Below are 21,234 nucleotides of genomic sequence, written 5' to 3'. Positions count from 1 at the left end.
AGGAAGATATTTCATACTGTAACATTCAAATTTATGTTGCGGTGCATAAATGTAATCATAATTTAATCCTAATTTAGTTACTTAGCCATGCTTAAAGATTATGATATAACATTGCAGATTCTAATTAGATTTTCCATACAACAGTAAATAATAAATATGGATGATTTCAAATTTAAATTTCAACTTACTCTTGCAGCCACCAGTAGACTGTTCCATCATTTCCGGCACTGGTCCGGTGTCCGGGCTTCATTATATGTCGACGTGAGCATGTCGCCAATCTCTGCCCAAATCCTCCGATATGCACGGGGTGGAGGTTTCCCATGCCCACCTCGTGTCAGATCCTCCCACCTCGTGCTTACACTATTCACTCGGGCCTCATTTGCCTCCTCGCTGAAGGATTTGGCCCTTCTCTTTCCTGCAGCTCCCTCCATTCTTTAAATCTATCTGTTTTATCTGTAGCTCAAGATAACCTGCTTCCTTTCTCCTCTCTCTCTCTCTCTCTCTCTCTCTCTCTCCCAGACCCACACAGAGCTTCTGAGCATGTGTGAAGACCCTTGACCTCTCAAAACGCGGGAAGGAGCATCAACCTGAAAAAAAAATCAACCTGCACATGCGCAGTAATGCGTTGCTAGGGAAGCTTTTTTTTTCCCTTCACTTACGTTTTCTTTGGGTGATCATCGCCCATTTGACATCGCTGGGCTAAGGCAGAGTGGAAAATCGGCCAAAAAAAAATGGGCCTTGAGCCGGCGATCAGCATGAGCGATACGTTCTGCATCGCTGGAACAAGGCCCATTTTCTTTGGCCTTAGCCACCAAGTGGAAAGTCTAGCCCTTTGTTCCTAAGCTTTTGGTCATCTGCCTTAATTTCTCCTTATGTGGCTCAATGTCAAATTTTTATCTTCTAACACTCCTGTGAAGTGCCTTGGAATGTTTTACTATGTTAAAGACGCTATATGCATACAAGTTGTTATTGTTGTTTTAATCATTGGCTGCTTTTTCAACAAAGGTGTTAGCCTATTTATTTTGAATACCACACTCTGATTTAACTCCCCCTCCCCCAATACAATTGGTTTAACTTTTTTTATCCACTCCATTGAAACCAAAGATCAGAACAAAGGCCTAGTTTACAAGTATGTGGGTTTTGATAGCTTTTAAACTAAAATGTGCTGCTGCTGAGTCACTGATCAATAATCTGCAGATTTGAGTTGGTCAAAATGTTTTTTTTATTTGTGCTTGGGATGTGGGTGACACTGACAAAGTAGTATTTTTAGCCATCCCTTGCTGCCTTGAGGGCACCAAGAGTCAAAATCATGTGGGCTGATTTTCAGCAAGGCCTCCGCTTGCCCAAGTGCCGCCCAAAGTGCCACCGGTGGCTGCTGAGGTACCAGACGATACTTTCGGCGGGATATTCACGAAGAAGGTCCCTCGCAGGTCGGCGGGCGGCAAATGGAAGACGTACGCCACCAATCTGGGCGGCAGCGGGCAGGAGGTCGCATTCTCGGCGACAGAGCAGGGTCGAAGGCCTGAAAAAAAAAATTCACAAATAAAAAATACAAGAAACTATCGGAAGACCTTCGGGGGACCCCATGCAGGTAAGTCACTGTTGAAAGTGTTTTTAAAAATGTTCACTTACCTTTTTTTTCAGTTTCTTCAGACTTACCGTCGGGGACAAACCAGCCTCCAGCTAGCAGTCCACCCCTGTTCTGCCGCCAACTCCCGCCCACAGGAATCTGGGAGCTCGGCGGGCGGGAGCTCAGTTGCACCACTCGGCCGTCCGCTGACATCAGCGGGCGGTTCCCGGCGGCTCTCCCCTCCCGCCCGCTCCAGGCCATCTCCAAAGTGGCACTGGGCGGATCTGCAGGAGGTATGTCGGTGGGAGTGGGTGGCAGTCAGTCACAGCGTACTGAATTTCGGCCCCTGAGTACGGAATTGGAGTGAAATGTAGGTTCGACAAGGTAGTTGTAGAAGGTTCCCTTTACTAAAGAACATTAATAAACCAATTGGGTTTAATGATTATCTAGAAGGTTTCTTGGGCATTTTCTGGTACTAGCCTAGAAGTGACCAGATTTTTTCAATTTAATGTTATGACCTCTAGATTGTTTGCAGTATATGCACTAGGCTCCATATCAAAGACAACTGTGATTTAGGACCATTGCTAATTTGCCTAGCTTAGTTTTGATCTAGTTTTGTATTTGCAAAGATTGGCTACATGCCGTGCTGACAAGAAACTTTAATCATGAAAGTGACAATTTCCACCCATGTTCCTGCACGAATAGTTATTCTGTAACCTAATGGGGTGAGTTTGTCCATAGATCATGGGTCAGAACTGGAACTATTTGAATTGCAAACTGTTGATTCAGTTTCAAATTTCAGAAGTGATAGGAAAGATTTTCTAAGACCCAGGACACTGATGGGCACTGTACATGTGTGAAAGTATTGTTGCCTTTATTTTGTGTCCTATAATATTTGGAAAATAAAAGAAACTGGGGTCATAGGAAGATGTGTGGGTGTGTTTACTGCGCTGGCTGCCCTACATTGGCTCCCGGTTAAGCAATGCCTCCATTTTAAATTTCTCATCCTTGTTTTCAAATCCCTCCATGGCTGCACCCCTCCCTATCTCTGTAATCCCTTCCAGCCCTACAAACTTCTAAGCTATCTACGCTCCTCCAATTCTAGCCTCTTGAGCAGCCTGATTTTAATCGCTCTATCATTGGTGGCCATGCCTTCAGCTGCCAAGGCCCGAAGCTCTGGAATTCCCTTCCTAAATCTCTCCGCCTTTCTAACTTTCTTTCCTCCTTTAAGACACTCGGTAAAACCTACCTCTTTAACTAATTTGCACTAATATGTCCTTATGTGGCTTAATGTTAAGTTTTGTTTGATAACACTCCTGTGAACGACTTGGGACATTTTACTATGTTAAAGGCAGTATATAAATACAAGTTGTTTATGAGTGAGAGAGATAGACAGAGCGGGAGAGAAGGATAAGGGAGATAAAGAATGTATTTCATCAGTAATGTTTCTTTAATTTTCAGAAAAAGCACCAATTTTGAAGCAAGCTAATTATCTCACCCGTCTTTATTGACGGCTCGAAAAAAGTCAATGTTGATCATTACACCTGTGAAACAGATGTTCTCATTTGTAACACATAGGAGACAGAAGGAGAAGGAAGAAAATGGGAGAATGCCAGGCAAACAGTTTCTTTCCTCATTCTAATTTAATCTTAAAAAAAATTGAAGTTTGAAAGGAAACAAAACTTCTTTGAAGAAAACAGATAGGGAAGTAGGGTGGCAGTTGTTATGTATGTTAACTGGGTTTTACCTGCCACCGGAGGGCGCGACTGTCGGAGTCCTAATGGTCACTGGCAGACACGTGCAAGCCGTGTATATAATGTTGGCAGCCATGTTGAATCCTCACTTTGAGAATAAATAAACTGGAGTAAGGTCATGCCTGAACTAGCTCATCATATTTAGCCCTGTGGAGTTATTCGATACTTAACAATTGGCGACGAGTTAAAAATACAAACTTTCACGCAACCATGTCTGTTGGAATTTTGGAGAGATTCATGGAAGGTGAAAACTGGGAGGATTTCACTGAACGCCTCGACCAGTACTTCGTAGCCAACGGATTGGAAGGAACCGATAACGCAATTAAGCGCAAGGCGGTTCTCCTCACCATTTGTGGGTGAAAAATTTATGGCCTTATCAAGAATCTACTCTCACCGACTCGACCAATGGATAAGACTTATGATAAATTGTGTTGTTCTGGTTCAGAACCACTTTAAACCGAAGGAAAGCATCATCATGGTGAGGTATCGTTTCTATATGTACAATCGCTCCGAGGGCCAGGACGTGGCGGAATTTGTCGCCGACCTGAGACGTCTCGTTGGGCCGTGCAACTTCGGAGCTGCATTGGAGGAAATGCTGCGGGACTTTTTCATGCTTGGCATTGGCCACGAGGTCATCCTTCGAAAGCTACTGGCTGCTGAATCTCTAGACCTGAGCAGGGCCATCACGATCGCCCAGGCATGCATGTCCACGGATGAAAATTCGAAACAGATATCTTCCCAGCATTGAAACTCACCGGCAAGTACTGTGCATAAAATACTATCATGGGCAGGCAGAGCTGCACATGGCAGGGCCTACTCGTCCGCGTCCGTACGATCTGTAAATGCTCAAAGCCTGCCATCGAGGGTGAATCAAATATCACCTTGTTGGCGTTGCGGGGGCTATCATCAGGCCCAACAATGCTGATTCAAGCAATACGTGTGCAAAGGCTGTGCAACAATGGATCACCTCCAGTGAATGTGATCGCAACTGAACAAGCGACACACCACGTGGCTGAGGATTATCGATCCAGCGTGGATCAAGTGGCACAGGCAACTCAACCCAAGGTACGGGGTACATTCTTTTACCAAAAGTCCTCCGATAATGCTGGAAGTTAAATTAAATGGGGTTCCAGTATCCATGGTATTGGACATGGGTGTGAGTCAGTCAATAAGGAGCCAGAGGGCTTTCGAAAAGCTGAAGGACGCTAAGGCAAAAAGACCCAAACTGAGCCCAATCAATGCGAAGCTGTGTACCTAAACCAAAAGAGCTCATACCAGTCATTGGCAGTGTGGCAGTAAAGGTATCGTACGATGGAGCTGTGCATGATTTATCGTTGTGGATCGTTCCAGGCAATGGCTCAATGCTATTCAGCCAGAGTTGGCTTAAGAAAATTAAATGGAACTGGAACAATATTAAAGCCTTATCATCAGTGGATGACGCTTCGTGTGCTCAAGTTTCCCTCATTGTTCGAACCAGGCATCGACAACTTCACGGGAGCCAAGGTGCAGATCCACCTAGGCCCAGATGCAAGACCCATCCATCACAATGCTCGGGCAGTTCCGTAAACGATGAGGGAGAAGCTCGAGATTGAACTGGACAGACTTCAATGTGAAGGAATCATATCACCAGTCGAGTTCAGCGAATGGGCCAGACCAATTGTCCCAGTGTTGAAAAGTGATAGCACGGTCAGGATCTGCGGCGACTACAAGGAAACGATCAACCAAGTCTTGATACAGGATCAATATCCGTTACCCAAGGCTGATGACCCTGTTTGTAATGCTAGCGGGGGGGAAGTCGTTCACCAAATTGGACCTGACCTCCGCTTACCTGACTAGGAGCTGGTCAAATCATCGAAAAGACTGATGTGCATCAACACGCACAAAGGACAGTTTATAGACCACAGATGCCCTTTTGGAATTTGCTCGGTGACAGCCATATTTCAGAGAAACATAGAGAGTTTGCTGAAGTCCGTCCCGAGAACCGTCGTGTTCCAAGATGACATCCTGATCACCGGTTGCGATGTCATCGAACACCTGCACAACCTGGAAGAGGTTCGACGTCGTCTGGACAGAGTGGGACTCAGGCTAAAACGCTCCAAGTGCATTTTCATGGCACCAGAAGTCGAATTCCTGGGGAGAAAGATTGCAGCAGACGGCATCAGGCCTACGGACTCGAAGACAGAAGCCATCAAGAATGCACCCAGACCCCAGAGTGTAATGGAGCTGCGTTCGTTCCTGGGTCTTCTCAATTATTTCGGTAACTTTCTACCTAGTTTGAGCACATTGCTAGAGCCCTTGCACATATTGCTGAGAAAGAGTAACAACTGGGTTAGGGGCAACTCTCAAGACAGAGCCTTTGAGAAGGCCAGGAACCTGCTATGTTCAAGTAAATTACTGGTACACTATGACCCATGTAAGCGGTTAGTGCTGGCCTGCGACACCTCATCATATGAGGTTGGTTGTGTGCTCAGCAAGCCAATGTATCAGGCAAACTCCAGTTGCATACGCATCCAGAAGTCTGTCTAATGCTAAAAGAGCCTATAGTATGGTAGAGAAAGAGGCTTTAGCATGCGTATATGGGGTTAGGAAAATGCACCAATACCTGTTTGGGTTTGGGTTTGAGCTTGAAACAGACCACAAGCCACTCATTTCATTGTTTTCTGAGAGCAAAGGTATAAACACCAATGCCTCGTCCCGCATCCAAAGATGGCCACTGACATTATTCGCTTATGGCTATGTCATCCACCACAGACTAGGCACTGAAAACTGTGCTGATGCGCTTAGCCGGCTACCATTGCCCACAACCGGGGTGCAAATGCCGCAGCCCGCAGACTTGCTGCTGGTGATGGATGCCTTTGAGAGTGAGGGGGTCACCCGTCACAGCTCGCCAAATTAGGACCTGGACCAACCAGGATCCTGTACTGTCAAGCGTAAAAAGGTACGTCCTAAATGGAAGTTGGGCTGCCATTCCCAGGGAAATGTAGGATGAAATTAAGCCTTATAGCCATCGCAAAGATTAATTGTCTATTCCGTCTGATTGTCTGTTATGGGATAATCGTGTTGTTATGCCAAAAAAAGGCACGGAAACTTTTGTGCGAGATTTACACAGTACCCACCCAGGCATTGTCATGATGAAGGCCATTGCCAGGTCTCACGTTTGGTGGCCTGGCATTGACTCGGACTTGGAGTCATGCGTGCATCAGTGCAACACTTGCATGCAACTGAGTAACGCACCTGTGGAGGCTCCACTGAGTCTGTGGTCATGGCCGTCCAAACCGTGGTCAAGGATCTACATAGACTTTTCTGACCCCTTTCTCGGCAAAATGTTTTTAGTGGTAGTGGACGCTTACTCCAAATGGATTAAATGCATAATCATATCATCCAGCACGCCCACAGCCACTATTGAAAGCCTCTGGGCCATGTTCGCCACCCATGGCCTGCCCGACGCCCTTGTCAGCGACAATGGACCGTGTTTCACCAGTTCGGAGTCCCACGAGTTTATGACCCGTAATGGCATCAAGCATGTCAGGTCTGCCCCTTTCAAACCCGCGTCTAATGGTCAAGCGGAGCGGGCTATCCAAACCATTAAGCAGAGCCTAAAACGCTATGACTCACGGCTCCCTACAGACCATCTTGTCCCGCATTCTGCTCAGTTACCGGACGAAACCCCACTCGCTCACCGGGGTCCATCCTGCCAAGCTGTTAATGAAGAGAGGCCTCAAAACCAGGCTCTCCCTTGTACACCAGGATCTCAATGATTCTGTCGAAATCAGAAGGCAACGGCAGCAATGGTAACCACGATCGCATGGCCGTATCACATAACATTGCTGTTCATGACCGTGTTTGTCCTGAATTATGGTCATGGTCCAAAGTGGGTTGCTGGCATGGTTTTGGCCAAGGAGGGGAACAGGGCATTTGTAGTCAAACTGTTAAATGTCCAAACGTGCAAGAGGCACATCGACCAAACCAAACTGTGATTCACAGACAACCCAGAACAAATTGAAAATGACGTCATCATTGACCAACCAACACACATCCAACCATCAGTTGACCCTTGTGTCATTCACGAAGACGAACCTACCATCCCCGACAGTCCTGTCAGACCGACTGCTCTGCAATGCGCCAATGGTCTTACTAACTCACCCAAGCTTGGGTTCAAACTAAGAAGATCAGCCAGGGAACGGAAGGCCCCGGTCCATCTCAACTTGTAAATAAAACCTGTACCAAGGACTTTGGGGGGAATGATGTTATGTCTGTTAACTGGGTTTTACCTGCCACCGGAAGGCGCGACTGTCGGAGTCCTAATGGTCACTGGCAGACACGTGCAAGCTGTGTATATAATGTTGGCAGCCATGTTGAATCCTCACTTTGAGAATTAATAAACTGGAGTAAGGTCATGCCTGAACTAGCTCACCGTACTTAGCCTCGTGGAGTTATTCGATACTTAACAGTGGTGGAAGGGAGAAACTAGTTGAGGGTGAGGGGGCCTCCAGCCTCCTGTTACTCACCTATGAGGAGAATGACTGGAAGTGGAGGGTGCGAATGCCTGGTTATACCTATTCTATGCTTTGGAGCATGAAATCCTGAGACAAACAGAGAGCCAGCAGAATGGCTCCTTCAGTATTTTACATGGTAGATCCCCAGTGTAAATCCAGCAGAAAATTTAGGGATATATATTTTAATATCATTATCCAGAATTTTAAATGTGAATTACTGCTAGCTACCTCTGTAGGCTGCATCAAATACACTTTACAATCTGATATATCAAAGCCAGTTTCAAAGGCACTGAAATGCAACATTTTATCTGCTATCTTAAGCTTACTGTGTTCACAATGTCCTCTCTAGTATACATCTAAGTGATTCTCCTGTGCAACAAAAGGTAGCTTAATATGTTTTCATTAGTTTAGAAGAATCCGTGCTGCATGTCTGGATAGGTGTGGAATTCCCACCAAACTCGAACTTCAAAGCTGTGCTAGAGATTATCATCATCATCATCATCTTAGGCAGGCCCTTGAAACGAGGATGACTTGCTTCCACGCCAAAAAGGTATGAGTTCACAGGTGTTTCAGTGAAGGACCTAATATTCCAGGTCCCGAACTACATCCTGAAGGGTGGAAGATGCCTGTGCGTGGATTTTTTTTAACGTGTGGTGATCATTGCACTGCAGCCAACTCACAGGCTTGGCAGAGCTAGGTCTTGGTCCAGTGGCAGAGATTATGATGCACAGCAGACATCCCTTGCATTTAATGTCCAGTTGATCTTTTTTTAAAGTGTATATTTTACTGGCAGCTCTATTTGAATTGGAGATGTGATGTCTGTAGCACACAAATCACTGACTCCACACGGTCTGGTGTTGTGATAACTGCAGTGACCTTGGTCCTTTATTGTTCAGCTTCAGAGTGCCTCTCAGGTGTGGTGGGCAGCCTTTTATACTGCCTCTTGCAGGTACTTTCAGGTCTCCCACCACAGCGCCCTCTGTGGTGCACCATTGTACTTATATTATACATTTAATGTACCTGGACAATACACAACATCTCATTCCCCTCCACCCCCACACAGTTCCAAAAGCCATTGCGGTAACCTCGGCCTTGTTGGTCCTGGTGGGTTAGTGAGTGTGAGTCCATGACCATCCCATGCAGAGATTATTCGGTGCAAGCATGTGGTGTTTGCAGCACTCGCATGGGTGATGAAGTGTCGGGTATAACTTCCAACAGAAAACAGGTATATATAGACGGTATATTAGTATGGTGCATACAATATGTGGTACAGCTGGTATGTCAAAAGCTTATAGGTGCACTGAACAGTTGTTTAATCCCAGCTCCACTGGGTAAGGTACGGTGGCGGTATACTGCCCCCTTTTTACTGGGCTGCGCTGAGACAGGGTATCGCAACTGGTGCGTTGCCTCTGTGCTCAGTAGTCGCCTTAGTGGTTCATCTGCAGCCGCTGAACCCTTGCATTATTTGTCACGGGTCCATTAACCCTTTTATCTGTTTTACTGTACCCCGTGATGTGACTCTTTTCGTAAATCATTCGTGTCCATCATTTTTAAACACAGTACCCATTTAACATTGCAAATCCTTCATCCCTCGTTTCACCTTTTTTAAACACAGTAACCAACCAACATCAACACAAAAAAATGTAACTCTTATCCACACACGTCACCATACCAGTCTCATTACTCCTCTAGACTTGCTCTTGCCTTACAAAAGTCTCTTTGTGGGGACCACCAGTGGTGTGGGGCCCCTTTAAAGCTCCCAGGTGCATTGCCCTTTTAAGACGCCATCTTGTGGTTCCCTCGAGGCTTTCCTTGGGCTCCGCCATTTCAGTCGCTCTGCTGGCCTTTGTCTGCCGAGCACTGCTGTCACGGGGCCGCCGCCACCTTGAGCTCGCTGACAAAGAAGAAAGTATAAAATCACGCTTGAAGGGGGGGGATATTCTGGCCTCGGCTCCAGCATTGCAGGTAGCACCGATAATCCGCACATTGGTGATGATCCGAGCCCTCTCATTACAACAACCATGATAGGATGGACTGCGGTGGAATGATTGCGTCCTTCGGGTAGTTGTTGTGGATGTCGAAAGCAGTGGAAGCTTTTAAGGAGGCTGGATCGATTGTGGTTTCTACTGCTGCCCAACATTTTCTCTGCGTGGGCCCCCCCCCCCCCCGGTTTGTCGGCCATCGATGGACCTCCCGCTCATCGCCTGCAGTGCCCCCGCTGGCTCGCACCCCAGCAATCGGCCTGCACCTACAAGACTGCTCTTTGGGAACCCGGGGAGCAGCAGTCTGTGGAGGAATGAAGTCTTCCCAGCTCCCACGGACTTTCCCCATCCATCGCCTGCTGAGTAATGTCGGCCCATCGCCTGCAATAACCCACAAGGGTAAACCATGCATCTCGCCCCCATGAGATACCTGCACATCCACTCTGCCGAGAACAGGTATCAGTTCATTGGTGTAGGTACACAGCTTCGCCGTGACCGGGACCAGCTTGGGTCATGCAGTCGGGTTACCTCACAGTTTTTCAAAAGTTCTCTGACTCATCAATGATGGACCCGATCCCATATCCACTGGGACTCCGTTGATTTTGACTTCCATAATCGCTGGGGGCGAATCGTCGGTGCACATATATAGTCCCAACATCTCATCTTCTTCTACCTGCTCCTCGCTGAACGATGGATCATCCCCCATCTCCTCAGCCACGTGTGAGTCAGATTTCTTTTACACATACGCTGAAGGTGGCCTTTTTTGTGGCAGGTATTGCACGTATACTCCGCAAACCTGCACCGGTGAGCCCCCTGGCTTCCTCCGCAGTGCCAGCATGGTGCTGCTTGATTGCCCCCCCTCAGCGGACTCTGAGTTCCAGGACCCCGAGGTCCGTGCTCTCTGCCCCGGGCAGAGCCACGTTCTGCAGTTTTGTCCGTGGTAGGTGCTATCCTGTGGACATTGCCTGCCGGGTTCGAGACTGTGTGGATCATCTGCCTGGTACTGCAAGTCGATGCCATAAACGCCCAGCTGATGGTGATGGCTTGCTTCAGGGTGACTGTAGGTTCCGTGGATAGCAGCTTGTGAAGGAGACCCTCATGGCCAATCCCCATAACAAAAAAGTCTCGCAACGCGTCTTCAAGGTGTGTGCCAAAATCACACGGCGCCACGAGTCTCCTGAGGTCCACAGCATATTTGGTGACATCCTGGCCCTCAGGTCTGAAGTAGTGGTAGAATTTGTACCGGGCCGTGAGGATGCTCTCCTTCGGTTTAAGTTGGTCCACGAATGAGTGCGACCAGCTCCTCATACGACTTGTCCCTGGTGCTCCCAGGGTGCCAGCAAATCCCTGACGAGACAGTAAACCTCATCACCACAGCTGGAAAGTAATATCGCCTTACGCTTCTCTCTCAGTGCGTCCGTGCGAAAAAGAGGCAGCTCGTGCAAAGCACGGAGTGCAGCAGCATAGAGTGGCATTTGTGAATTTGGTAAGTGGGAAAGTTTTAAGGGTTATTCACTTTAAATCATTTGGAGGCTGGAGTAAATTGTTAGTGGCAATTGCCAGTAGCTTCTAAGTAAGTAGCAGTTTAATTTAAAGGGGAAAAGTTAAATAGTTAGGATTCTTTCAGGTTTCGGCAGAGAAAAACAAGGTAGCTCTCCAGTAGGAGGCAATTAGCAGCTAGTTAAAACCAGTTCTGTAAACAACTGACCAGTAGTGAGTCATCTGACCTAGATACAGTTTAAAAAGAGGCAGCTCGTGCATAGCACTGAATGCAGCAGCATAGAGTGGCATTTGTGAGTTTGGGAAGTGGGTGAGCTCAGGCAAGTGGGGGTGGAAGGTGCTGTTTTGTCTTGTTTTTCTTACCAGTGCTGACACTAGAGCAGCTGATGAGTGCGAGAGTAGGGGACGGAGGCCCAGGGACCAGCCCAACCAGCCGCAGAAAAAGATAGAGGGGTGAGAAATTGAGAGGTGACGTCAGAGTGCGGGGAGGAGCAGCATCAGCGGCAGTCCGGGGTCAGCGGCCTACAAAGGCCCAGCGGCAGTCCGGGGTCAGCGGCCTACAAAGGCCCAGCGGCAGTCTGGGGTCAGCAGCCTACAAAGGCCCAGCGGCAGTCCGGGGTCAGGGGCCTACAAAGGCCCAGCGGCAGTCCGGGGTCAGCGGCCTACAAAGGTCCAGCGGCAGTCCGGGGTCAGTGGCCTACAAAGGTCCAGCGGCAGTCCGGGGTCAGCAGCCTACAAAGGTCCAGCGGCAGTCGGTGAGCGAGCAGTGCGGGGAGGAGGGACAAGAAACCAAAAAGTGACGTCACAGCCAAGCTGGTAAGTGGTTGGCTGATCGGCTGGTGAGTATATCTCTTTGATTTTGTGTTCTAATAGATAAGAGGATAAATTACTAAATAGCTGTTTAGTGTGTATAGTGGGAGTCAGTGTTTTTGCTGGGCAATTTAAGGGTAACTAGTGGGATGGCAGGACAGCTCGTTCAAACGGAATGCAACACCTGTGCCATGTGGGAATTCCTGGATGCTTCCTGCAACAGGGTTGACCACATGTGCAGGAAGTGTCTCCAGCTCCTCCAGCTCGAGCACCGAGTCTTGGAGCTTGAGCGAGGACTGGAGGCACTGAGGACTATCCGAGAGAATGAGAGGTACGTGGATAGCTCGTTTCAGGCGTTGGTCACCCCACAGATTAAAAGGATACAGGAGGATAGGGAATGGGTGACCGTCACACACAAGAGTATGGCGAGGCAGGTAGTGCAGGAGTCCCCTGAGGCTCTCCCGCTGTCCAACCAGTACTCTATTCTGACTACTGGCGAGGGCGGTGATGCCTCTGGGGAGTGCAGCCAGGGCCAAGTCCACAGCATCATGGGTGGCTCAGCTGCACAGGGGGGGAGGAAGAAGACGGGAAGGGCTATAGTGATAGGAGATTCAATAGTTAGGGGAGCAGATAGGCGCTTCTGCGACAGCAAAAGTGACATCAGGAGTGTGTGTAGCCTCCCTGGTGCAAGGGTCAATGATGTCACTGAGCGACTGCAGGGCATTCTGGGGAGGGAAGGGGAACAGCCAGTGGTTGTGATCCACATTGGTACCAACGACATAGGTAGAAAGATGGGTGAGGTGCTGAAAGCTGAGTTTAGGGATCTAGGAGTAAGATTGAAAGTCAGGACCGCAAAGGTGGTAATCTCGGGATTGCTGCCAGTGCCACGTACTAGTGAGGGGAGAAATAGGAAGGCTAGTCAGATAAATACGTGGCTGGGGCATTGGTGTAGGAGGGAGGGCTTTAGTTTCCTGAACAATTGGGACCGCTTCTGGGGTAGGTGGGACCTGTTCAAGTCGGACAGGTTATACCTCAACAGAGACAGGACGAATGTTCTCACGGGTGGTTTTGATAGTACGGTTGGGAGGGCTTTAAACTAGCTTGGCAGGGGGATGGGAACCCAGGAGAGGTCTCTGAGCTAGTTAGAGTGGGTGAGAGCTCATATGAACAGAACCCCAAGAAAGGATGCAAAAGACAGGAGGCAACAGAGCAGGGTAGCACTGGGGTAAGTGTAAACCACAAGGTGATAGGAAGGGACAGAATGTATGAATATAAAGGGGCTGCAGGAGGGGTCAAAACTAAAAATCATGATTTAAAAACTAGTATTAAAACACTTCACCTAAATGCACGCAGCATTCGAAACAAAGTAAATGAGTTGACGGCACAAATCATTACAAATGGGTATGATTTGGTGGCCATTACTGAAACGTGGTTGCAGGGTGGCCAAGACTGGGAATTAAACATACAGGGGTGTCTGACAATTCGGAAAGATAGACAAGAAGGGAAAGGAGGTGGGGTAGTTCTGTTAATAAAGGATGATATCAGGACAGTTGTGAGAGACGATATTGGCTCTAATGAACAAAATATTGAATCATTTTGGGTGGGGATTAGAGATAGTAAGGGGAAAAAGTCACTGGTGGGCGTAGTTTATAGGCCCCCAAATAATAACTTCACGGTGGGGCGGACAATAATCAAGGGAATATTGGAGGCATGTGAAAAAGGAACAGCAGTAATCATGGAGGATTTTAACCGACATATCGATTGGTCAATAGCCTTGAGGAGGAATTCATAGAATGCATGCAGGATTGTTTCTTAGAACAGTATGTTACAGAACCTACAAGGGAGCAAGCTATCTTAGATCTGGTCCTGTATAGTGAGACTGGAATAGTAAACGATCTCCAAGTAAAAGATCCTTTCAGAATGAGTGATCACAGTATGGTTGAATTTGTAATACAGATTGAGGGTGAGGAAGTAGTGTCTCGAACGAGCATACTATGCTTAAACAAAGGGGACTACAGTGGGATGAGGGCAGAGTTGGCTAAAGTAGACAAGGAACACAGACTAAACGGTGGCATAATTGAGGAACAGTGGAGGATTTTTAAGGAACTCTTTCATAGTGCTCAACAAAAATATATTCCAGTGAAAAAGAAGGGCAGTAAGAGAAGGGATAACCAGCCATGGATAACCAAGGAAATAAAGGAGAATATCAAATTAAAAACCAATGCGTATAAGGTGGCCAAGGTTAGTGGGAAACTAGAAGATTGGGAAAATTTTAAACGACAGCAAAGAATGACTAAGAAAGCAATAAAGAAAGATAAGATAGATAACGAAAGTAAACTTGCGCAAAACATAAAAACGGATAGTAAAAGATTTTACCGATATATAAAACGGAAAAGAGTGACTAAAGTAAATGTTGGTCCCTTAGAAGATGAGAAGGGGGATTTAATAATGGGAAATGTGGAAATGGCTGAGACCTTAAACAATTATTTTGCTTCGGTCTTCACAATGGAAGACACAAAAACCATGCCAAAAATTGCTGGTCACGGGAATGTGGGAAGGGAGGACCTTGAGACAATCACTATCACTAGGGGGGTAGTGCTGGACAGGCTAATGGATCTCAAGGTAGACAAGTCCCCTGGTCCTGATGAAATGCATCACAGGGTATTAAAAGAGATGGCGGAAGTTATAGCAGATGCATTAGTTATAATCTACCAAAATTCTCTGGACTCTGGGGAGGTACCATCGGATTGGAAAGCAGCTAATGTAACGCCTCTGTTTAAAAAAGGGGGCAGACAAAAGGCAGGTAACTATAGGCCGGTTAGTTTAACATCTGTAGTGGGGAAAATACTTGAAGCTATCATTAAGGAAGAAATAGCAGGACATCTAGATAGGAATAGTGCAATCAAGCAGACGCAACATAGATTCATGAAGGGCAAATCATGTATAACTAATTTACTGGAATTCTTTGAGGATATAACGAGCATGGTGGATAGAGGTGTACCGATGGATGTGGTGTATTTAGATTTCCAAAAGGCATTCGATAAGGTGTCACACAAAAGGTTACTGCAGAAGATAAAGGTACGCGGAGTCAGAGGAAATGTATTAGCATGGATAGAGAATTGGCTGGCTAACAGAAAGCAGAAAGTCGGGATAAATGGGTCCTTTCCGGGTTGGAAATCAGTGGTTAGTGGTGTGCCACAGGGATCAGTGCTGGGACCACAACTGTTTACAATATACATAGATGACCTGGAAGAGGGACAGAATGTAGTGTAACAAAATTTGCAGATGACACAAAGATTAGTGGGAAAGCGGGTTGTGTAGAGGACACAGAGAGGCTGCAAAGAGATTTAGATAGGTTAAGTGAATGGGCTAAGGTTTGGCAGATGGAATACAATGTCGGAAAATGTGAGGTTATCCACCTTGGGAAAAAAAAACAGTAAAAGGGAATATTATTTGAATGGGGAGAAATTACAACATGCTGCGGTGCAGAGGGATCTGGGGGTCCTTGTGCATGAATCCCAAAAAGTTAGTTTGCAGGTGCAGCAGGTAATCAGGAAGGTGAATGGAATGTTGGCCTTCATTGCGAGAGGGATGGAGTACAAAAGCAGGGAGGTCCTGCTGCAACTGTATAGGATATTGGTGAGGCCGCACCTGGAGTACTGCGTGCAGTTTTGGTCAGCTTACTTAAGGAAGGATATATTAGCTTTGGAGGGGGTACAGAGACGATTCACTAGGCTGATTCCGGAGATGAGGGGGTTACCTTATGATGATAGATTGAGTAGACTGGGTCTTTACTCGTTGGACTTCAGAAGGATGAGGGGTGATCTTATAGAAACATTTAAAATAATGAAAGGGATAGACAAGATAGAGGCAGAGAGGTTGTTTCCACTGGCCGGGGAGACTAGAACTATGGGGCACAGCCTCAAAATATGGGGGAGCCAATTTAAAACCGAGTTGAGAAGGAATTTCTACTCCCAGAGGGTTGTGAATCTGTGGAATTCTCTCCCCAGGGAAGCAGTTGAGGCTAACTCATTGGATGTATTCAAATCACAGATAGATAGATTTTTAACCAATAAGGGAATTAAGGGTTATGGGGAGCGGGCGGGTAAGTGGAGCTGAGTCCACGGCCAGATCAGCCATTATCTTGTTGAGTGGTGGAGCAGGCTCGAAGGGCTAGATGGCCTACTCCTGTTCCTAATTCTTATGCTCTTATGTTCTTATTTTCTTATGTGTGCCCCGTCAGGTCGTTTGCTGTGAAGTAGTACTCGAGCCTTTCCGTAAAGGCCTCCCAATCATTTCCCACCGTAAAATCCTTTAACAAGCCCAGAGTAGCCAAGTTGCGTGATACGTGAAGTTCATCCGTGTCCTTGTCGCCAATGTGATATATGTAGCACACAAATCACTGACTCCACACGGTCTGATGTTGTAATAACTGCAGTGACCTTGGTCCTTTATTGTTCAGCTCCAGAGTGCCTCTCAGGTGTGGTGGGCAGCCTTTTATACTGCCTCGTGCAGGTATTTTCAGGTCTCCCATCACAGCGCCCTCTGTGGTGCATCATTGTACTTATACCTTTAAAGTACCTGGACAACAGGAGAGATGCAAGTTTTAATTGCTTTAGATTTTAGATATTATCAAATGAATTTGGAGTTCGTTCCTCAGTCATACCGAAGCCAACAACCGTTCAACAGGTCAGAAACTGCATGGTAGAAAACTGCCAAGTAAGATGTAAGCAATCATGTTTGTAGAGTCAGTTTTATGTTGAGTCTTAATGCAGTAGAAGTGCCTTTGATCTACAATCAATATTACAAGAGCGTAGTAAAGTTTCCTTAATTATAAATCTATCATTTATATTTAATACTGTACATTTAACTATTTAGTCTTAAATATCTGACACCAACACTGTAAAACGATTCAACAACATTCTTTTTCTTTAATATTGCTGTATGGATAAACTTCAAAACAAAATTAATTGCAGTATAGATCAGCATTCTGTAACAATAGGGAGGACCAAATTGCGCCTCTCCTTAAGGCCTGTTACCACCGCATATCGGCGGCCATGCTGCGGAGTGGAGTGGCCGCTGATAGTCCAATTGCCCTCCCGAGGTTTCCCGACAGTGCCTCAATCCCCCCCACACCACCCCCCCCCCCCACCGCTCCACTGCTGTTGATCTGTGGTAAGCGCGTCATCATCGCCGATCTACCCCAACCCCCACCCCTGACAGCGATATTCCCCTGTGAAAATCTTCGACCCACCCAGCGGTGCCAAAACCTGTTTTTTCCCGGTGGTCCAGTGAGGCTGTGGCCTTCTGTAACAACAGTGCGGCTTCCCTTAAAGGGGAGGGTGCACAGCCGCTGTTGCCATTTTTTTTTTGTCGGCCAACTGGCATATCAGCCCAACAATTAGGCCCGCGAGTTCGGCCGGGTCGCCGTCATTCAGCCTGGCACCTTCTGTTGGGTGCTAGGCCGCCGGCCCGGCCAAAACCCTCCAAATGTTTTAAATCGCAGAGGTTCTCCCCTTTTAAGTGAAGGGGAGAGCCGTGGTGATGCGGCGCCATGAAGAGGTCATCGCGGCGGTCACTCCCCAAACCCCCCCCAGCTTCCGCCCCTCGGGAGTTGCCACCGCCGTGTATCCAACCCTGAAGTGTAGTCGCCACCCCCATTTAGAGCAACTTCTGGATCCAAGGGGAAAAAAACACAACAATGAGCGGAATGTTGTTCAAGAGGCGACCTGAACCGCAGCTGCGGTAAAAACCATCGAAACCGTAAAAACCATACCCCAGGGCATCCTGATTAAAGAATCTTGGATTAGGAAATTTACAACCCTGTATTCATAATTTGGATAACCTGGAATGTCCTGAGGTATCAGCCCTTTTGATAAAGTCCCCAACCTTTTTGAAAATAGGTTCAAAATAAGAACATTTTAAGCGTTCTAAAGTGAACGGGCTGTAAATTCGGTTATGTAGCGCCTCTGTTAGCGCCCCGGAGGAGTGGGAATGCATCACGAATTGCTTACCGCCCGGGCTCACAGCTTGCAGCGTTACGACGGGAAGTTTGGTGCCGGTTTTGCGGTGGCCCAAATGCTAGCACCTTGCTCTGCAATTTCATTCAGATCATGACGTTCGTCGTCGTGACAACGTCCAGCTGGTGCCCCGGTTGCAAAATTAGGTGCCTCCGCCTCATTTAGCGTCAGCCCCTAATCACACCAAAGAAACCAGGCGGTTTCACCTTCCATTGGTGCTATCTGCAGTGTATTTAAAGTGAGGGAGGAGGAACGTAAATCGGAGGTCACATTGACTGCAATGTGTGCGCATAGTACACAGCGTTAATCCCTGACTTTAAATCGGAAGAATGATCTGCCATTTACAGGGTCCTTACAGCTTGAGTGAAATAATTTACAGGCTGCATTACTAGTTCGCCAGGGTCACCTACTCCATGCGGAGTTAGGCGGCGTGAAGATAGAAGGTCTGATGGCCATGCAGGGCCACGGATGTCTGTGCAGGAGGCCACGAGTTTACAGGCAGCAACGCTCACACCTCCGCCTCTCTGAGGAGCAGTGTGTGAGAAGGGTGCGCTTCTGAGAGGAAGTGCTGAGAGAGATACGCTATCTCCTACAGGCAGACCTGCAGCCTCACATCGGGAGGAGGAGAATGAGGAACCCCAAATGGCCAGGAGGAGCACCATCCACGGTGGAGGCAGTGCAGCAATGCTGCCAGTGCAAGAGCCACACGGCAGTGACTCATAATTCATCGGGTGTCTTAAATGGAAGAAGCTGAGGGATGCAGCTAATACTAACCGTTGTGCCACCATAAAGGCACATCTCTGTTGAAGTCCACAATGATACACAAGACGCCAATGCAAAACGGACATGGCACCCACATAGTCGCATCAAACACCACAACCAAACTCCTCCCCAGCAAATAACAAAACAAAACACAATGTGCCGCTGAACGATCATCAAACACATGACATTGAACAACGCATGGACAAAAGCCCCTTCCACAGCCACACAGCAGCATCCATGTGGCACATAAGGCACACGCACTCAGAACACTAGATTGCGTCAAACAATAAAAGGACATTATTTACAGGATAAGGACAGCTGTCCATGGTAGGCAAAGTCCTCGCTCAGACTTCGGCTGTGCTTTCCCACCCTTTACCTTCACCCACCTCCCACGCCGAATGCTCCTCCTCAATGTGGCCTCAGTGCCTACAGAAAGGCTGCTTGAGGGCCACTGTGTGTGTGTGTGTGGGGCAAACAGTGCAGACGTAGCAGGACTCTTCCATCCTCACACCAAGTGCATCCAGACTCTCGGACACCCTTGCCAATGCACCCAACAGATTGCTGTGCATTCTCAAAGGATTGTCCTGAGATAACCTTCAGCTCGGGCTCCTCATCAGAGTGCTGCTGAGCATCACTCAGACGTGCACTCACCCTCCGGGGAGCTGGCCCCCGAGTTTCCTTTGCCCCCTGATGTTGCTGCAGGTCACTGGGTCCCAGAGCATCACCCACCTCCAAGCCCTCGACCATGCCCTCATTCACGGACGAGCAGGAACGTCCACCGGCCCAAAAATAAATGAGGGCAATGTTGCGATTGTCGGTGACTCTGCGCCGACTGAGCGGTGAGTGCTTAAAAAAATAGCCAATTTCGACTCCTCTATTTCAAACCAGGGCACTGGTGCATTAATATAAAGGGTCCTCACCCTGACGTCCCTCATGAAGCCGCTAAGCACCTGGCGCCATTGTGTCGCAGTTCGCTAGAGACCGTGTCACTAGCTGAGACGTCCTGTGCCACCTCCCTCCAAAGCCTCCGAAGAACTCGTGGAATGAGCCTCCTTCCTCCGGGAAGCTGCAACATACGCCACCTCCATTCAACAGCCTCGTTCAATGCCTCAGCGGCCGTGGCTGAGCAGCGGCATGCCACGATGGCGACCTTCCTGCTCCTCCATTTTTCCCGCTCTGCTCAAAGTGCACAGTTGGAACTGCGCATGCGCAAACTTACAGCCTTTAAGATTCGGCTGGGCTCAGAGTCTATCGCAGGCCTCGGAGCATTCGCATTGCGCATTGCATTTCAGCGCTGAGGTTTTCGGTTGGAGCGCCCAATCACAGGTGTGGAACGCCTGATTTAGCGCCCCCTTTCCTTCTTGCTGTGATTCAAAGTAATTTACCAGTCGGAGGTGCAAACGTTTAGGGGTACTATACGTATGGCCCCGCCATGAATAACGCCTCAAAATGGCCAGATCTAAATTTCCAGCCTAAAATGTTTAAGGAGTATTATTTTATTGTGCTATTAGGTTTGGAGGTTAAAATTGTACTACGCAATACAGGTACATATGTATTAATGAGTTTGCATGAAATTCCTTTGTCTAATAATTTAAGGTGTTAATCATTTCATATGTGTCAGATTTGGCTCAATGGCAGCATTTTTGCCTCTAAGTCCGAAGGTTATGGCCGGAATTTTCATTATCGCGTCAGGTCGGGTGCGTGCGGGCCACATGGCTGGTCGGAACTCACTCTGATGATCCCGCTCCTCAGAGCAACTGGTGTGGGTCTGATGACATCATCGATGACTCATTTCCAGCGGGGTATTTAAAGCAGCCTTGGCCTCATCACATTTAAAGATTTATCTAGGAGTCTGCAGGGAGGATATTTCAGGATCTTCTTATTGCTCACACATCAAAACATGACTTCACAAAGACAGATGGCTGCACCCAAGTTTTCAGATGACTCCCTACATATTCTTGTGGAGGGAGTCAGAGCAGGTAGGGAGGTCCTCTTCCCTGTTGATGGGTGGAAGAGACCTCCCCAAAAGACAAAAAGAGCTGGGCTACAAATAGCTGAGGAGGTCAACAGCAGAGATGTGGTGAGGTGGGCTTGGGTGCAGTGCGGGAAGCACTTCAATGATCTCATGAGATCAGGAAAGGTGAGTGCAAAGCCACACTCACCTTCACCGTGCTGCGCCTGTCAACACATCCCCATCACTCTGCTCCTGCACATCACTACTTACATCAATATACATTGCACATCCACCCATCCCTCTCTCTCTCTACATACATACTCACATCCCCCTCTGCCAAACCACCCCTCACACTCACCCTCACCCTCATTCTAATGCAATCAAAC

General features: G+C 47.7%; 1 long non-coding RNA gene across 1 annotated transcript; it reads right to left on the bottom strand.

Moving 5' to 3' along the window:
• Positions 1 to 1,204: 1,204 nt before the first annotated feature.
• LOC139265592 (uncharacterized) lies at positions 1,205 to 20,067 on the bottom strand. Its single transcript, XR_011593588.1, has 2 exons — positions 19,815 to 20,067; positions 1,205 to 1,522 (listed from the first exon to the last, which is right to left on the bottom strand). It is a non-coding gene; the product is annotated as an uncharacterized lncRNA (long non-coding RNA).
• Between the last annotated feature and the right edge of the window lie 1,167 nt (positions 20,068 to 21,234).

The sequence above is a fragment of the Pristiophorus japonicus genome, chromosome 6 (genome assembly GCF_044704955.1).
Source record: "Pristiophorus japonicus isolate sPriJap1 chromosome 6, sPriJap1.hap1, whole genome shotgun sequence".
Taxonomy (NCBI): Eukaryota; Metazoa; Chordata; class Chondrichthyes; family Pristiophoridae; genus Pristiophorus; species Pristiophorus japonicus.
Note: the sequence above shows the minus strand (reverse complement) of the source record. Positions and strands in the feature narration are given on the sequence as shown.